The 18,243-nt window shown below is 43.0% G+C and overlaps 1 protein-coding gene across 12 annotated transcripts in view; it reads right to left on the bottom strand.

The window, feature by feature from the left end:
• PLCB4 (phospholipase C beta 4) overlaps nt 1–18,243 on the bottom strand; it is a 333,392-nt gene that overhangs the window by 256,723 nt on the left and 58,426 nt on the right. For 5 of the 12 annotated variants that reach the window (XM_075925701.2, XM_075925696.2, XM_075925697.2 and 2 more), the window contains exon 3: nt 5,951–6,052. The exons of the other annotated variants lie outside the window; for them this stretch is intronic. The gene's annotated coding sequence lies outside the window, so the exon portion shown is untranslated. The remainder of the gene's footprint in view (nt 1–5,950; nt 6,053–18,243) is intronic. 12 annotated transcript variants of the gene reach the window in all.

Consider the following 18,243-nt stretch of genomic DNA (forward strand, 5'->3'; position numbering starts at 1 on the left):
CTTAATTTAAATGTATACTACAAATGAATTAAAAAAAAAACCATAACAAGAGAACTGAAAAACTTCCACCATGGCTAAACCAGAAAGGGGTATGAAACGGCTGCCATATGAGCAAAGATTAATAAGACTGGGATGTTTCAGCTTGGAAAAAAGATGACAAGAGGGATATGGTAATGGTCTATAAAATCATGAGTGGTGTGGAGAAAGTAGATAGGAAATGTTATTTACTCCTCATAACATAAGAAGTAAGAGTCACCAAATGAAATGAATAGGCAAGCGGGTATAAAACAAACAAAAAAGGAAGTATTTCTTCTCACACAGTCAATCTAAAGAACTCCTTGCCACAAGATGTTGTGAAGGCCAAGACTATACTGGGGGAGGGGGGGGGAGGAGAGAAAAATTCATATAGGTCCATTGGTGGCTATTAGTGAGGATGGTCAGGATGATGTTGCTATCCTCTGTCAGAAGCTGGGAATGGGTGAAAGGGGAGGGAATCACTTGATAACCTGTTCTGCTCATTCCCTTTGGGGCACCTGGCATTGGCCACTGTTGGAAGACAGGATACTGGACTAGATGGACCTTTGGTCTAACTCAGTTGAGTCTGTCTTATATTCTTAATTTTTCAACACTTAGCACATGTTTAACTTCAAGCTGTTTTAGTGGTATCATTGAAGGCAATAGAAATATTCAGTATCTGTATAATAAGCATGTGCACAAGTCTTTTGGGGCCAATATCTGCAACAGCTCCAGCTCTCAAAACAACTTCCCCCTCCCTTCCTAGCAAAGAAAGAGTTCGATAACATTTACACAGAAAAATAAAAAAAAACCAATAGAATGGATTCTAAAATGTGAGGTTGTGTAAGTGTTTCCTCTGAGTCAAAAGTACTGCAGAGACAGGGTTGCTAATCAAGATATTTCGGCACTTCATAGCTAAACCAAGAAGTACAGAGAAACATATGGACATTTCTCAAAGGCTTGGTTATACACAACCTTGGTGCTATACACCCCACGTGGCAGAAAGTCTATGGAATGGGTGGACCCATACTCAATCTGCTGCTGTATCTAAGTGATCACACTTTAAAATACACAGTTCATAGCCCTTTCCCCCAAAAACCCTGTAAAGTGTCACAAACCTGTGGTCTTTCAAAAATTAACAAAATTACTGTACATACTGTGCTATGCTCAAGCACATATGTATATTTATTAATGTACAATCAACTTCAAAGAAAGCAGAGCGCACGTGCTTTATTAAGCTCAACCTAACTCTCACATTTCTTTAAAAAAAAGTGTGATAATTATGAGTACAAGAAACAATGAAGAATAACTTTTAAAGTGCTTTAAAAAACCACCCAACAATATGCAGAGCAGTCAACAGTGGGTGAATGGTTATGAAACTTGCAGCACACAGTTATCTTTTAGAATACAGAGCAAAAATGAAATATTTTCACCCAGGGACTTGTTTTGGAATGTTTTTACATGACGAAAGAGAGAAAGCCCATGCCATTTCTAATTAGGACCTTTTAATACCCTGATGCTATAGCAAACTGCAAGCACAGTCTGCATTATGGCAGGGTTGGAGAACCTTTTTCCGGCCAAGAAAATCAGCCAGTGGATACACACAAACACTAGGATTATCGGATGGTTTCAAAAAAATACCAGACACACTTGATCTCAGATCGGGGGAAGAGAGGGGGGACCAGCCGGGAGGGGAGCAGGACTAGCCAGGGGAGATTGGGGGGGAGGTGAGGGGACCGACCGGCGGGAAGCAGGGCTGACCAGGAGGGAATGGGCGGAGCAGGACTGGCCGGGGGGGGGGGGGCCGGGGGAGGGGGGGGGGGGGACTGGCCGACGGGGAGCAGGGCTGGCTGGGAGGAGGTCGGAGGGAGCAGGGATGGCTGGGGGACATCAGGGTAGGGGGGAACCGGCCAGCAGGAAAACGGGCTGGCCGGGGGGGTGGAGGGGGTCAGGGGGAGCAGGGCTGGCTGGGGGAGGGGGGGGGGGGGCAAGAGAAATCAGCCAGTGGGAAGTTGGGCTGGCCAGGATGCATGCACATCCCAGCATGCTGCCCGTCCCGCGCACGGTCCTGGTGGGCCGCATGGGCGAGTCCAGTCCTGGGGATTCCATCCCACCCTGGTCCTGCCTCAAGTCCACCCCCTCCTCTCTACTGTGTAGTTGCATACTGCCTGGCTGGTAGACAAGCTCATGCTGCGTGAGCATGTCTACCAGCCAGGTAATATGCAACTATGTACGGATACTCATGATAATAATAAAACTTACTTAATTAGAAAATACCGGACACATATGTCGGTATTTTCTCAGTTTGTTTCCTGGACAGAAAGCTCAAATACCGGACTGTCCAGTACTGTCCAAAACTGGTCACCTGGCAACCCTAACAAACACAAGCTGAAAAAAACATCACTATTCACCTACGTTAAATGCTACAAAGATGGGAAGCAAACAAGACTTGCCATGGGCCAGATCGAATTAAGGCCACAGGCTGTAGGTTACACAGCCCTGCATTATGGAAATGTAATTCTACGGTCTCCACATACTGCTCACATGTTATTCTCTCTGATTGCAACACCACTCTATGGCACTTAGTAGGGCTTGCTCAGTGATTTGAAAAAGAAACCAGGGACTTCATCTAGGTGCTTAATTGGGACTCATCCAAATACAGACACTTACTTAGGTACCTAAATAGGAGTTGTTGTGTACTGAGCTCTGTTGAAAATCTGGTCCTTTGCTTCTAAATCAAACAGAAACCAGCTAATTACATTAAGTCAAATCAGCTTAGCTGTGTCTGGTTGCAATTGTGCAAGGACGTTTTTGTTTTAATCATCATATACGGTTGTAAAAAAAAAATCCATTAACTTAAAAAAGAGCACAGGTCTTTAAAAAGACAACAGGGACTTGAAACAGAAAACACAATGCTGTGAATTTTTGATGTGGTGAGCCATGTACACAGCTCTTGTTTACAGAGTATAAACTGCACGTATAATTCCTCACGTACCATACTGATAACTGTCCCCATGGTGTATGCAAGCAGCATTACAGGGGTAATAATTATAGGGGTAGCAATTACAGGGGTAGCAATTGTTTTTCCTACTGTCTGGCAGATGTGACAAGGACTGTGTTAATTAATTTTAATAGCATTTTAGTATTTTTTCCTGTTTATGGAAAGTATTCTCTTATAAAGCGCTAGCTACCGCTAGCTGAGTATCTGTTCAGCTACAGCTATATTCCAAAAGGTTCATCAGTAGTTATATAAATTAGCCCCCAAAATATGTTTTTGCTAGATTCTCTTGCTCTCGTGTTCCTATCAGAGGGAGTCACAGAGCAACAACTGTCACAGGGTCTGGACTCTAAATATAATCGTTTTCACAGATTCATGGAATCCTAAGACTGGAAGGGACCTTGACAGGTCGTCTAGTCTAGCCCTGTGCACTCATGGCAGGACTAAGTATTATCTAGACCAGAAGTGGGCAATAATTTTTGCAGGGGGGACACTTCATGAATTTTAGTATTTGGTCATGGGCCAGGCCCCCAGAAAGGGCCAGGGCCTCAGGTTAAAAAGGGTGGTTCCCTCTAGAGACTACACCCCCTGGTGGGGGGAGGAGACTTTGTACTCTCCCCAACCATCAGACCAATCGGGACTTGGGGGTGAGGGAGCACACAAAGTCTCTCGCCCCTCCACCATCACCCTGCCAGGGGCACACAGCACTTAGAGAGAACCGCCAGCCGTTTTGTACAGTTGGTGGTTTCACCCTAGGTGCCATACACCCCGGCAAAGGGAGGAAACGTCGCACACTCCCCTGCTTCCAAGCCAATCGAGAACCGCCAGCCACTTTGAACAGTGAATGACTTTGCTGCACTTCCCGGCCCATAGGACTCGATTGGCCTCGGGGTGCGGGGGGGGAAGCGATCAGCAGGGCGGGCCACAGGCCAGTTCTGAACCACAGGCCATATCTTCCCCACCCCCTGATCTATACCATCCTTGACAGGTGTTTGTCTAACTTGCTCTTAAAAATCTTCAAATGATGGGAGATTCCACAACCTCCCTGGGCAATGTATTCCAGTGCTTAAACACCCTGTCAGTTTTCCCTAATGTTCACCCTAAACCTTTCTTGCTGCAAATTTAAGCCCACTATTTCTTGTACTATCCCCAAAGGTTCATGAGAACAATTTTTCTCCCTCCTCCTTGTAATAATCTTTTAGGTACATGAGAAACGTTATGATGTCCCCCCTCAGTCTACGTTTTTCCAGACTAAACAAACCCAATATTTTAATCTTCTCTCATAGGTCATGTTTTCTTCGGCCTTTAATACTTTTTGTTGCTCTTCTCTGGACTTTCTCCAATTTGTCCACATCTTTCTTGAAATGTGGCTCCCAGAACTGGACACAATACTCTGGTTGAGGCCTAATCAGTATGATATACAGTGGTAGAATTACTTCTTGTGGCTTCCTTACAACACTTCTGCTAATACAGAAATTCCCTGACTTATGAACGAGTTATGTACCAAACATCTGGTCGAAACTCGATCTGTTCATTAAGTCAGACTCCATTTAAATGTGACCGCTCTGTTCATAAGCGCAGATAGCGCATTCATAACTCAGGGACTGGCTGTAATGCGCTTAATGGGAGGTTGATCATAAGTACAAATGGTCGTAAGTTGATGCGTTCGTAACGTGGGGACCATCTGTACAGGCCAGAAAGAGATTTATTTTTTTTCCAGCAGTGTTACATTGTTGACTCATATTTAGCTTGTGATCCACTGTGACCCTAAGATCCCTTTCCGCAGTCCTCCTTTCTAGACAGTCATTCCCCATTTTGTATGTGCGCAATTGATTGCTCCATCCTAAGTGAAGTACTTTGTATTTATCCTTACTGAATTTCACCCTCTTTACTTCAGACCATTTCTCCTGTTGGTCCAGATCATTTTCAGTTTTCATCCTATCCTCCAAAGCTGTTGAGATCATCCACAAACAGAGTTTACTCTCTATACGATTATCGAAATAATTCATGACAATATTAAACAGAACTGAACCCAGAAGTGATCCCTGTCTTATGCTATTTCTGCTGGCTCGTGAACCATGACAACCCCTCTCTGAGAACAGTTTTCCAAACAGTTTAATATCTGGCACATTAACTAAATCACAACGGCCTGTATTTGCCCTCATCAGTGCAATTCTATGCAAGACGGAACACTGATTCATATGGTTGAGGCATGGGCAGAAGCGGATTTCAGAACAGAGCTGGGTTTGAAACTACCAAATCCAATGGCTCCCCAGTCAGACAGTAGGAAGGGCTCTCCCTCCAGAATGCACTGGTATCACTCTCATGCTGGGACTCGATGCAGGGTGACCCTCCCAAAGATGGAACCTCTTCGTGTAACCCCCCACCGGGCAGATTCGAACCTGGGGCCTCTGGAGTGTATAGGAGCCTCTACAGCTTTGAGCTATAAAGCCGGAAGACTTTCAGGTTAAGCTGTAGAGACCCCTTGTTCTTATCTTTCGCTGTAAATGGTCTAAGTGCCACTATATGGGACAGTGAACCACACTGGGGCTATAGCTACACTGCAGGATTTTTCTGGGATATCAGAGGTATCCCGAAACACCCCCCCCCCCCACCACCACCACCACCACCACGTGCAGGGAACGTGTTTGCTCTTGCGCCTTTTTTTTCCACTCTTTCGGGGAGCCCTGTATATCTTGTTCTACAAGGCATAAAGTCTCCTCCGAAAGAGGAGGCTTTTTTACCATTTGGCCCCATCTAGACGGGGCCAAATGGCGAAAAGCCTCTTCCGGAAAAGCAATCGGAAAAAGCTATAGCATAGACCTAGCCTAGGTGTGTGGGATACTCTCTCTCAGAAGCAAGCGCTACTCTCCAGAAGAGGAAGAGATGTCAGAAGGGTGAGGGCTGGTGCAGAAGGCAGAGCTATAAAACACGTACCCAGAGTCCTGGGACACACCGATGTCTATAACTCCCGTGTTTCTGATCTTTTCACTCGGGCAGAGTTTGTAGGAAGATTTGCCTGGTGGGAAGGAGCAGTCACTATATGCAAAAAAGAATCAAGGAAAGGGTAGGGGTTAATATTGTTATGAGCTGGGTGAAACCTTTTTTTATTTTTAGGGGCTAAGTTAAAACCTCTTTTTACTGATGTATGTATAAGTCCCCCATTTGAAACAGGCATAAGAGACCATTAAAAGCCACACCTCACACTCACCCTAACAGAGCCTGTCCAGGTTGGCAGAAAGTTTGAATGGATATTGGGAATCAGAAAGAAAAGAAAAGAAAATCAATCCAGTGAGCCTCATCCTCAGTTCAACCCAACCCCCAACACAGACTTCTTCCATTGACCTAGCTATTGCCTTTTGGAGAGGTAGTTTACCTACATCTATGGAAAACCCCCTTCCGCCAAGGCAGAAAGCACCTATGCTATGTTGCATACCCATAGCTGTATCATTTTTGAGTAGATGCCTACCTGTCGTGCAGACTTTACGCCTCAGGAGATGGAATATTACACAGTCTGTTATGGAGCAGGGACGCAGCTCAGATTCCCAGCTAGTCTAGACCTGCTTTACCCAGCCTCCAATGCCTTTTGGGTTGCAAAGACTTACCGTACCAGATAGGTCACTTACAGGTCTACTCCTTCCAGGGGACTTGAAACCCAGAACAAGTTTAAAACAAAATAAACAAACTCTTCCCTATCCTCCAGGGGATCTGCTAGGTACCCATCTTGGCCCTGGCCCATGTTTACTTGCACAGAAATATCCCCACATCCACCCTCTCTCTGCTTGCTTCCCTCTGACTGAGAAGGACTCTTTCTTTTAAGTCACACCTCCTCCCTCCGTGCTTCTCAGGTGGGGCTGACTAGACCTTCAGTAGTCCTTTAAACAATTTCTGTCTTGAATAAAAGGCTGGCATGCCCCATTACACAGCCCTACATACCTATGCAGACAAGACGACGAATATTCTATACCACCTTACCAACGGTCTTTTCACGGCAATTAACCCAGTTTTATTCTCTACATCATACAAAACCCAACTAAAACTAGTGGTCACGAAAGTGTCATGCAAATTCTAGCACCTAAGAAAATTATGTTTAAACTAAAGGCATTGACTTAAGAAGGCAAGGTCTTGAGATTATTTCGTAATCATGGTTTAAGCCAAATATTGAAGGAAACTACTCAAATTACATTAACTTCCAAATGAATACAAGTACAGATTAGATCACTCCGTTCAAAATAAGTAAACAGTATAAAGAAAAGTTCTTCTTGCTCAGTGCAAAAGGCTGCATTTGAGATGACCCATGAGAGCGCTCTTTTCATCTTGCCTTTTATTATTCTTGTAATGTAACTACTGCAAACAAATTCTATCTTCATATTTATTTATCACACACAATGGAATTCTCTGGGCCATTACCATATCCTGTTGCTAAAAGAAAATGTACTTAAACTAAAATGCCAACAGATCTACATGAAATATAAAACAAGGACACCCTTTACCAAAAAGTGCTCTTCAAAAATTAGGGACCTTCATTTACAGTCTCGTTTAGCAGCTGGATTTTCAGGTAAGATAAAATGCCAAATAAGTGATTATCAATTAACTTACTATTCTCTTTCTTATGCAAAACATTTTGGTTCTTGCAGTATCCCTTGACAAAAAACAGCTCATTTCCATCATTAGGAGCTGAAGTCACTGCTAGAGAGATAGAGAGAACAAATCAAGGGACCTAAACACTGCAGTGAATACTAAAAAATCTCAACAAATGGCATCACATCATCCTCATCTTTTATGGTAAATCCAGATGAGGTGTTATTTATACATTGATATTCATTCCCTTTATAGATACAAATAAACCTCACAACGAACATTACCCTGCATACAACAGCATATGCCAAAAAGGATTACAAAAGTCCATAAAATGTTACCAAAAAAGCAAGTGGTAATGCTGAGGTGACAAATGGGTCTACAAATTAACTCAAATAGTGAGCTTCACTGTAAGAAGTATTTAGAAGTTCATAAGATGTTACAATGACCTATAAAAATAAATGTTGATGAGAAAAGGTATGAAAGGGAGACAGAACAACTGAATTAGTCCAAAAACAAAGGCCAAGTTGATATAATCCAAAGACTGTGTTGAAATGATGCTTGTTATATACGGGAAGATGTGGAGCTGGAAAGTGATGAGCCAAAATCAGTATGTAAATTATTAGGCTTAATTGATGGGCCAAACAATGAGGGGATGGCCTAGTCTACTGATCGCTCTCTTTTTGGATCCTCAAAAGAAAAAAAAATGTTGTGGGAATAGTACGAAAGAGCAAAAAGACGACAAAAGAACAGAGGCTACTAGTCTGAGCTATACCATCATTGCTAAATATATTCTGAATGTGGATGGTATAAAAATCCTTCCTTGGTTTTCCTTCCACCACCACCTTTTCAAAGCACAGCAGCTGGTAACACGCAGAACTTTTTCCAGGCATTGCATCGTAAACGAGCCAAAACTTAATGGAGAAAAGTTGCCATGACACACGTAGCCATACACACTCCCAAATTTCAGCGAGTCAGAGATGTAGAGTAACTGTAGTTTAGTGCACAGGCCATGGAGCCTGCTTTCCAATCCTAGCTCTGAGAAAACCTCCCTGAATATCCTTGCAGAAAATACTTAATCTCTCTGAGTTTTACCACTTGTAAACTTGGGGATATGGCCACCGCATAAGACAGATGTGAGAATTACTTAATTAATGCTTGCAAAGCATTTTGAGATCCTTAGCTGGAAAACACTATTCTAAGTAAAGGAAGTATTAGCATTAGCCACTATGCAAATCAGACAATACCATAGGGACCTTCGCAGTCAACCAAAAGGATCAAAACCAACAAGAAATACACAGGTAAATTCTGACATGCCATCTTACACAAATACACAAAGAGATTGTGAAAGTCAGTTAAACAATCATGGTTAACTTGTTTGACTTTCCCACAGAGGTAAGCCCTCCTTATTGAAAATATTAAAATTATCCTAGCAGGATAGAACAACTCCTCTATTAGCCACTTAGTGACTTTCCAAGGTCTCTAGCAAAGCCACTGCTGAACAGCCAAGCAGAAGTGGCAAGAATCTGTTAAGTAAGAGCAGGAGGGTCAGCCATTTTGCCGCACAATTAATAGGAAAATGGGTGAGCTGGATCAGGCAGAGGGTACAGATGACTATGCAGCAAGCTTTTTTCCTCGAATGCACAGATAATGCCATGAGCCTTCCTGTGCCAACAATGCACTTTTGGTAGAAGAGGCAACAGAGGGACGGGAAAGAGGTCTTGCTGGCCGCACAGAGGGGGACATAGACTACATCAGCTGAGGATCTGATGCACTGCATCTTGAGCTGGTCTGGTCGCTCTAGTTGCCAAAGGAATCCCTGCCACTCGTGATCTTGCTCCCACATTAAGCCAGGGCAGGACGTTCAGGTGCTCCCAATCAGCCAACCCTACTACACAGGGCCGCATTATTCCTCTGTGGGCTTCACTCCACATGTTTGTTTCCTGTGGGATTGTGAGGAGAAGTATCCTGCTTCCTCTGACAGCTCAAGACACGTCATTAGCAGGAGGAAACACCAACGCCTTTATGGAGCATACACCATCGTGCTCTACTAAACAAATTCTTTGGGTTCTGATACTGACTCCATTTTAGAAGTCCTACTGACCATGCTACACACCTTGACGGGCCTAGGAAGTGTATAACAGAAGCTGAGGGAGGGTCAGCCTCCCCAAACCTCTACTAATGCTTCCCATCACAGCGAACACTCTAGGCCCCGTGCTTTGGGGGTCCCCTGCAGCAGCTGCCTCAATCGTCCAATGAACGGGACCCTGGGGGCCCAGGGCAACATTGGGAATTACCTGGGGCTACAGAAGGGATCCACCACCCTCGCTCTGCACTTACTGCAGCAGTAAGAGCTGGAGCTACTCAGAAGCCTGCTCCGCTTCACCACCCTCTCTCAGCCCACTGCGCTCTGCTTTACCACCATGTTGACAGGACAAGCGAGTCACTCAAAAGATTATTTTAAAGTGCTAGCGATGCTTACCAACAATAAATGTCATTGTCCATATATGCATCTCTCCACCTGAAAATATTCTATGCCAGCAAAACTAAACTACATATTCAAGCAGATAGGTGGCTAGAACCCAGAGACTAGAGGATGTAAAATGCTGTTGTTTTATTGAAGTCAATGGTGTCATGACAATTTACACCCGCTGAAGAGCTGACCCATGGTTTGTAAATGCACATGGACACTACAATCAAGGACAAATTCCATAGCAATGTATTGTTTTGTAATCATGTGTTGCATCAAGATATGACTCGCCCTCATTTACAGAAACACTGCTAAGCAGTTTAGGTCCTAATATTGACCTACTTTAAAATGGTTGCAGTCTGGTGGAGAACACCCTCCGAATTCTAAAAACCTTTCAAAAACAAAATGAGAGCGGAAAATATATTATTTTGTTCTTGAGTTGGCTTCTGGCTGGTATTTTAACATGTTCAATAATACTATTTCAGGAACAGCTGCCGATAGGGATGTAAATTGTTTAAACATTACATTTAACCCATTACCCGGGATCCCACAGCAGAGAGATGCTCCAGCACAGCCGGGCCCGTCGTAGGTAGGGGACTGCTCCAATCCCAACAAGCTCAAGAACCCCCTCCTCCACCCATATTGGGCTGGGAACTGCTCCAGCTGGCCAAGCTGCCAGTTAACCAATTACCCCAGAAAGCATGCTGGTAAGGGTGATGTTTACCAAGTAACCAATTAACCCTTTACATCCCTAGCTGCCAGTAAACAACAAAAAACTCAAACAACTACAGCAAGGGCAGAGTTTTGGGAGGGTGGGGGCAGCCGCCGTGTGCTCTGGGACACGGCTTGCTTTTCATCCCGTTCCCTGGACTACTAGTCAGTGAGAGGAATGTACTTGCATTCCCTGCATACCTCTCACACTTGACTGGTGAGCTCCCTTCACATCGAAGGATATAGACTCTTCCCCCACTCAATCCCATAACAGACCCCTAAACTCTGGCTGAGTTCTTGAAGTCCTCAAGTCATGACTGGAAGACTTGAAGCGACAGAGAATCCACCATGTACACAAGTTTAAACCTGCAGGTGGTCTATGCCTCATGCTGCAGAGGAAGGCAAATAAAAACACCAGGGTCTCTGCCAATCTGACTCACTAGGAAATTCCTTCCCACCCCCAAATATAGCAATCAGTTAGAACGTGAGCATTTCAGCAAGACCCAACAGCCAAACCTCTAGGAATGAATCCACTGTAATAACTCAGAACCCTTCCCATCTAGTGTCTCATCACCGGCCATTGGGGATATCTGCTATTCGTAAAAGCGACAAGGAGTCCTAATTATTAGAGCATAAGCTCATAAGTTTTTGTGGGCAAAGATCCACTTAGTCAGGTGCATCTGACAAAGTGGGTCTTTGCCCACGAAAGCTTATGCTCCAATAAATGTTAGTTTATAAGGTGCCACAGGACTCCTCGTCGCTTTTGCAGATTCAGACTAACACGGCTACCCCTCTGATACTTGCTATTCATAGTCATAAATCGGATACATGCCATTATAGGCAGCCTCACCATACCATAGTACCCTATGTAAACTAATCAAGCTCAGTCTTCAAGCCAGTTAGGGTTTTTTTTACCCCACTCCTCCACCCTGGAAGGCTGTTCCAAAAATTTGCTCCTCAGTTGGTTAGAAACCAACCTGAAGATGGCCAGTTTATACCCATCTGTGTCAACAATGGTACTTTACTCAAATTGGGGATATAAAAATGTAATTGGTTAAACCGTTAACCAGTGTCCAGTACCCATGTGGTAGCCAGGAACCAGGGTAGTGGTAACCCTTGGGCAGGAGCCAAGAGCCACCATGCTAGAGCGGCCTGCCCTGCCCATACCCCCTTTAACCAGTTAAATGATTACACATAGGAGTAGCTGCATTTACCAGTTTAACCAACTGAATGGGATGTTACATCCTTGATTCAAATAATTCCTCCCCTTCCCTGGTATTTATCTATCGGATTTATTTACAGAGAGCAATCATCTATTTCCACAATCGTCTTTTGGTCAGGCTAAACAACTGACTTTTCTCTCTACAAGTAGGTATTCCAGTCCTCTGATCATCCTCGCCACTCTTTTCTACACCTCTTTCGATTTGAATTTGTCTTTCTTAACCATGAGAGACCAGAACTGCACATGGTATTCCCGATGAAGTCTCATCAGTGCCTTGTTATAGTACTAACAGCTTCCTATCTCTACTGGAAATACATAGCCTGATACAGCCTAGGATTGCATTAGCTTTTTTCACAGCTGAATCACACTGGCAGTTCATAGTTACCCTGTGATTGACTAATTCACCCAGCTCTCTCTCCTCCTCTGTCACTTCCAACAGATAAGTCCTCAGCTTACAACAAAAATTCTTGTTAGTCCCTAAGTGCATGATCTAGAACTTTACACTATTCTATTTCATCCAATTTCTATCACTCCAGTTTCCAAAGTTATCCACATCTTCTTGTATAATATTCTGGTACTCCTCCATATTGGAAATACCTCCCAAGTTTGCAAATTTCATGAGCATACATACTCCCACTTTTTGATTCACAGTCTTGTCACAATGTTATATAAGACTGGTCCAAGACTGACCCCTGAAGAACTCCACTAAGAACTTTTCTCCAGCTTGAGAGTTGGTCTTTCAAAAGAGAAAAAGGAGAAAATGAAGAGGCAAGAGAAAGAGTGGAAAGAAACAGAGAGAGGGGATATTTAAAAGTATTTGCCAGTAGCCTTTTAACAGTATCATAATGGATAAATCCTTAAAAGAAATTTTTTTCCTGTTGCAGTGAAAAGAATGACCCAAGCCACTAAGAAAACAACATACAGCTGTGTTTGCCAACTATAGGCCAAGTTCTGTCCTTATCTGCATGTGCAACTCCCAATGATGTCAATGGGAATTGTAGGTATGCCTGAGGATAGAATGTGGCTTTGATTCTACAAACACAGACACACATGAATAACTTTGTGCATAGGAGTCGTTCCACTGCTGTCCATGAAACTACTCACACAAGCACAGTATATGCCGGTGTGTAAATGTTTGAAGAACTGGGCCCGATCTCTTTGAAATCAATAATGCATGAAGGAAATACTCTGAAAGGCCTTTATTTATAAAGAGAATTCTAAAGCAAAGGATAAAGCCTTTTATTCCATCTGTGGGATTAATTACCAGATTACTCATTACATATCTCTTTGGTCTTCCCCAAATAAAAATAAAGTAATGTGAACATCGGCTTTGTTGAAAATTAGATCCTGAATATAGAATCCATTCCTGCTCCCATTGAAGTAAAAAGGCAAATGCTCACTGACTTAACCAGCGAGTAAAGCAATCCATGCAGGAAGAGAGATGTCATTTGCACTATTCCCCCTTTAGTCTACAAATCAGTCTAACAGGAAATAAAGCTGAGCGAGTAGCAACGGAGCAGTTATATAAAAATTTACAAAGCAAACTCAGGGCATGGGAGAACAGGCGTGTAGGGTATTAAACATCTGGCATAAAAACACATTTTTCTTTTTACAAAACAATAAATAGAAATATATCCCTAAGGAAGCAGCAGAAGTGTTTAAAATGTGCCTTACAATATTTTATAAAGCTTCAAAAAGTATGTTTTTCCGCAGCTAAATTACTAGCCGTGTGTTGCAATAAAAGCCTTGTTACCATGTTCCGCTGCCATACTAGAGAAAATAAAATATCTATTTTGCCCTACTAGCCAAAAAGAAATGCACAGTTGACTCCAGAAAAAAAAAATCAGATTACTTTATCAAAAAGGGAAAAAAACAAATACAAGAAACTATCATGTAAAATTTACCTTGATAACAAACAAAAAAATTAAACCAAGTACGCAGTCAGATTTTCAGTAGAAAACGCTGCTCATAATGACCTACCACTTCACCTAAAATAAAAATCCTAAGAGGATGAAGAGAGCAGTATGTGCTAATTAGAAATATCAAAATTATGCATCACAAGGTTGTTGATATTTCTATAATTTGAATACTTATAGCTGTATAGTAATCAGTAATACCTAAAGGACGCAGATTTGTTAATGCTCATACTAATGAAACATGATTTCTCCATGAATTGCCTTGCAGCCTTCCCAAAATAAAACAAAAACCCAACCTCATTAACACTGGCAAGCTTCCATATCCTCCTGTTTTCTAAAACATGAACTACTAATACGGGAAAGAAAAAGCCAAAGTTTCTTTTGGCATAACAAAAACAGTAACCCAATAAACTAAGCTCAGTCATGCATTTTTAAAGAATCATAGAATACTAGAACTGGAAAGGACCTTGAGAGGGTCATCGAGTCCAGACCCTTGCCCTTACGGCAAGACAAAGCACTGTCTAGATCATCCCTGATTCATGTCTATCCAACCTGCTCTTAAATATTTCCACTGATGGAGATTCCACAGCCTCCCTAGGCAATTTATTCCAGTGTTTAACCACCCTGGCAGGAAGTTTGTCCTAATGTCCAACCTAAACCTCCTTTGCTGCGATTTAAGCCCATTCCTTCTTGTCCTATCCTCAGAGGCCAAGGGGAACAATTTTTCTCCCTCCTCCTTGTAACACCCTTTTCGATTCTTGAAAACCACTATCATGTCCCCCCTTAGTCTTCTCTTTTCCAAACTAAACAAGCCCAATTCTTTCAGTCTTCTCTCATAGGTCATGTTCTCTAGACCTTTCATCATTTTTGTTGCTCTTCTCTGGACCTATTCCAATTTCTCCACATCTTTCTTAAAATGTGGCACCCAGAACTGGATATAATACTCCAATTAAAGCCTAATCAGCACAGAGTAGAACAGAAGAATGACTTCTCCTGTCTTGCTCACAACACTCCTGTTAATGCATCATGTTTGCTTTTTTTGCAACAGTGTCACACTGTTGACACGTATTTAGCTTGTGGTCCACTATGACCCCTAGATCCCTTTCTGCAGTACTCCTTCCTGGAGAGTCACTTCCCATTCTGTATGTGTGAAAATGACCGATCCTTCCTAAGTGGAGTGCTTTGCATTTGTCTTTATTAAACTTCATCCTGTTTACCTCAGACCATTTCTCCAATTTGTCCAGATCATTTTGATCTTTGAAACCCCTCCCAGTTTGGTATCATCTGCAAACTTAATAAGCATACGCTCTATGCCTTCATCTAAATCGTTGACGAAGATATTGAACAGAACCAGTCCCAAAATAGACCTCCTGTGGAACCCCACTTGTTATGCCCTTCCAGCATGACTGTGAACCATTAATAACTACTCTCTCAGATCTGTTATTATCCAGCCAGTTATGCACCCACTTATAGTAGCCCCATCTAGGTTGTATTTCCCTAGTTTATTGATAAGAAGCTCATGCGAGACCATGTTAAATGCCTTACTAAAGTGTAGGTATACCACATCCACTGCTCCTCCCATATCCACAAGGCTTAATATCCTATCAAAGAAAGCTAACAGATTGGTCTGACATGATTTGTTCTTTACAAATCTATACTGACTTACCTATCACCTTGCCTTCCAGATGTTTGCAGATGAATTCCTTAATTACTTGCTTCATTATCTTCCCTGGCATTGAAATTAAGCTGACTGGTCTATAGTTTCCTGACTTGTTCTTATTTCCCTTTTTATAAATGGGCACTATATTTGCAGTTTTCCAGTCTTCTGGAATCTCTCACAACTTCCATGATTTTTCAAAGATGATAGCTAAAGGCTCAGATACCGCCGCGATCAGCTGCCTGAGTGTTCTAGGATGTATTTCATCAGGCCCTGGTGGCTTGAAGACATCTAGCTTTTCAAAGCAATTTTTCATTTGTTCTTTTTTTATTTTAACTTCTAAACCTACCCATTTCCATTAGCATTCACTATGTTAGGCATCCTGTCACCATCAAAATTCTTGGTGAAAATCTAAACAAATAAGTCATTAAGTACCTCTGCCTTTTCCAAGTTGCCTGTCACTGTTTCTCCCTCTTCACTGAACAATGAGCCTACCCTATCCTTGGTCTTCCTCTTACTTCTAATATATTTGTAGAACTGCTGGGGAAACTAAGGCATGCATCCTGCACTGTGACTGCAGGCCACAAGGGAATGCATGGAGGCAGCTAGCCTGATTACATGACCAACTATGCATATATGACAGGCATGCTGCTGCACACACTCCCAAACATCTCTTATCCACCCCCCCCCTTTTTCCTTTCCATGCAATGGTACCCTTTGAAGGTAGCTTTTAGGTCCAAATTTGCAAACAAAAGCAAATACTTTAAAAACATTATGAAAGCATGGAACAGGGGCTAAAAAGGGTGAAGATGATTCATGTCAATGGAAACACTTGCACCACCCCCCACTGGACTCAAGGAGGGGGAAAAAAAGTGCTTAATGAAACATTTTAAAACGTAGGGCACGCTACAAAAGTGTTCCCCAGCCCTGGACTGAGGGCCTAGCCTACACACAAAAGGTGTGATCTTAGTTAAATAGAACACACACTTTTATTTTTTGAGATCTTTCTTATCCTTATATAGTTAGCGTTTCATTCTCAGAGCATCATCTCATGAGGCATCGTGTCATTTTGAAAGTAGAGAAAAGAGTATGGGAATAGGCACTTTAGGGAGGCTTTAAAAAAAAAGTAGTGAACATACACTTCACCTTGTAGGAAAGCTGGTACAGGTTGGACCTCGCTGGTATGACACCCTGGGGACCTGACTGGACCCGGATGAGGGATTTGCCAGATCAAGGGAGATCATTTTTGGATCCCTGCCACCAGCCCACTGGCCACCCAGCCGGCTCCCCACCTCCTGCAGGCCCCGTAGCCTTCCTAACCTACTAGGCAGCCCCACGTGTACTAGGTCTTCCTGAAGAGCTGCACCGGGGTTCCATGAACAGCCCCGCACATCGTGAACCAGAGCTCCCTGGGCTCCTAACCCCGCTAGGCAGTCTCACTGCCACACCCTAGGGAACCCTGCCGTCAGCTCCCTGCGGCAGCCCGCTACCCTGCTGGCCCCACAGGGATCCTTCCTGCTGGCCCTCCACCGGCACCTCTCTGGTCCTGCAACATCTGTACTGGAGCACGGATGCTATTGGACCAGAGAATCTCAGTTAAGGGAGTTTCAACATTTACTTTTAATTACCTACATGTAGCGCAGGGTTGACGAGTTCAAAAAGATAAACCGACATAATTACGAACGGTCTTTTGGGGGAGGGGGTGCGCATGCCTACAACCTGCCTATGGGTTAACTAGGGATGGAAGAGAGTTGGAATTCCTTCCCTCTGCCCCATTAAATCCCTCACATGGCATATTCCTGCTGAGTAAGACATCTGGTTTAATGTCTTCCAAGAAATGGAAAAGCTGGAGAAATGTTTTCAAGTTTATTCTTAGAATTTACAATTTTTAAAATGTTGAGTTATAAAATGAATACTCCCCCCCCAAAAAATATTCAAGTTTTTTCCCCTGTCCCCATCCCCACAGGATTACCTCTTGACCCCAGACAGAGTAACAGTCTATCCAGTAGTTTTTAAGGCACGTCTGTAGAAAAAAAATATTCTGCTGTCACTGAACTGACTTCTGAAATTAGCCTCTGGGTAGATCACATGGGTGGACTGCTGATTGCCTATGTGTGCTTCCTTGTTCTCTAGGATTTCATTGTACAGTGACCATCTTTTGCACCTCTATTTCTTTGCAAATAAGATCGGTATAATTTTCTCATTAAATCTAATCCATCATCTAAATCACTAGTTCCATCGATATCTTTGCACTTCGCTTCTTGCATCAATTCTGTTATTAAAATATTCCAAGCCTCCTCACTACACACGAACTCAGCATGAATTCTTGAATATACAATGAGATTCATTACAAACAATACCATCACTATGAACTGAGCAGCTACAGAGCTCTACTTGAGCTTCTCAAACTGCACTATCAACAGAAAGCAGGGGAGGTGGGAGGAACATAACATAAAACAACCATATCGGGTCAAACCAAAGGTCCATTTAGCCCAGTATCCTGTCTTTCAACAATGGCCAATGCCAGGTGCCCCAGAGGGAATGAATAGAACAGGGAATCATCAAGTTATCCAATGGATCCCTGCTACCCAGTCCCAATTCTGGCAGACAGAGGCTAGGGACACCATCCCTGCCTATCATCGACAATAATCATTGATGGACCAATCCTCCATGAAC

Source organism: Pelodiscus sinensis, chromosome 3 (genome assembly GCF_052426305.1).
Source record: "Pelodiscus sinensis isolate ZL-2025 chromosome 3, ASM5242630v1, whole genome shotgun sequence".
Lineage (NCBI taxonomy): Eukaryota > Metazoa > Chordata > Testudines > Trionychidae > Pelodiscus > Pelodiscus sinensis.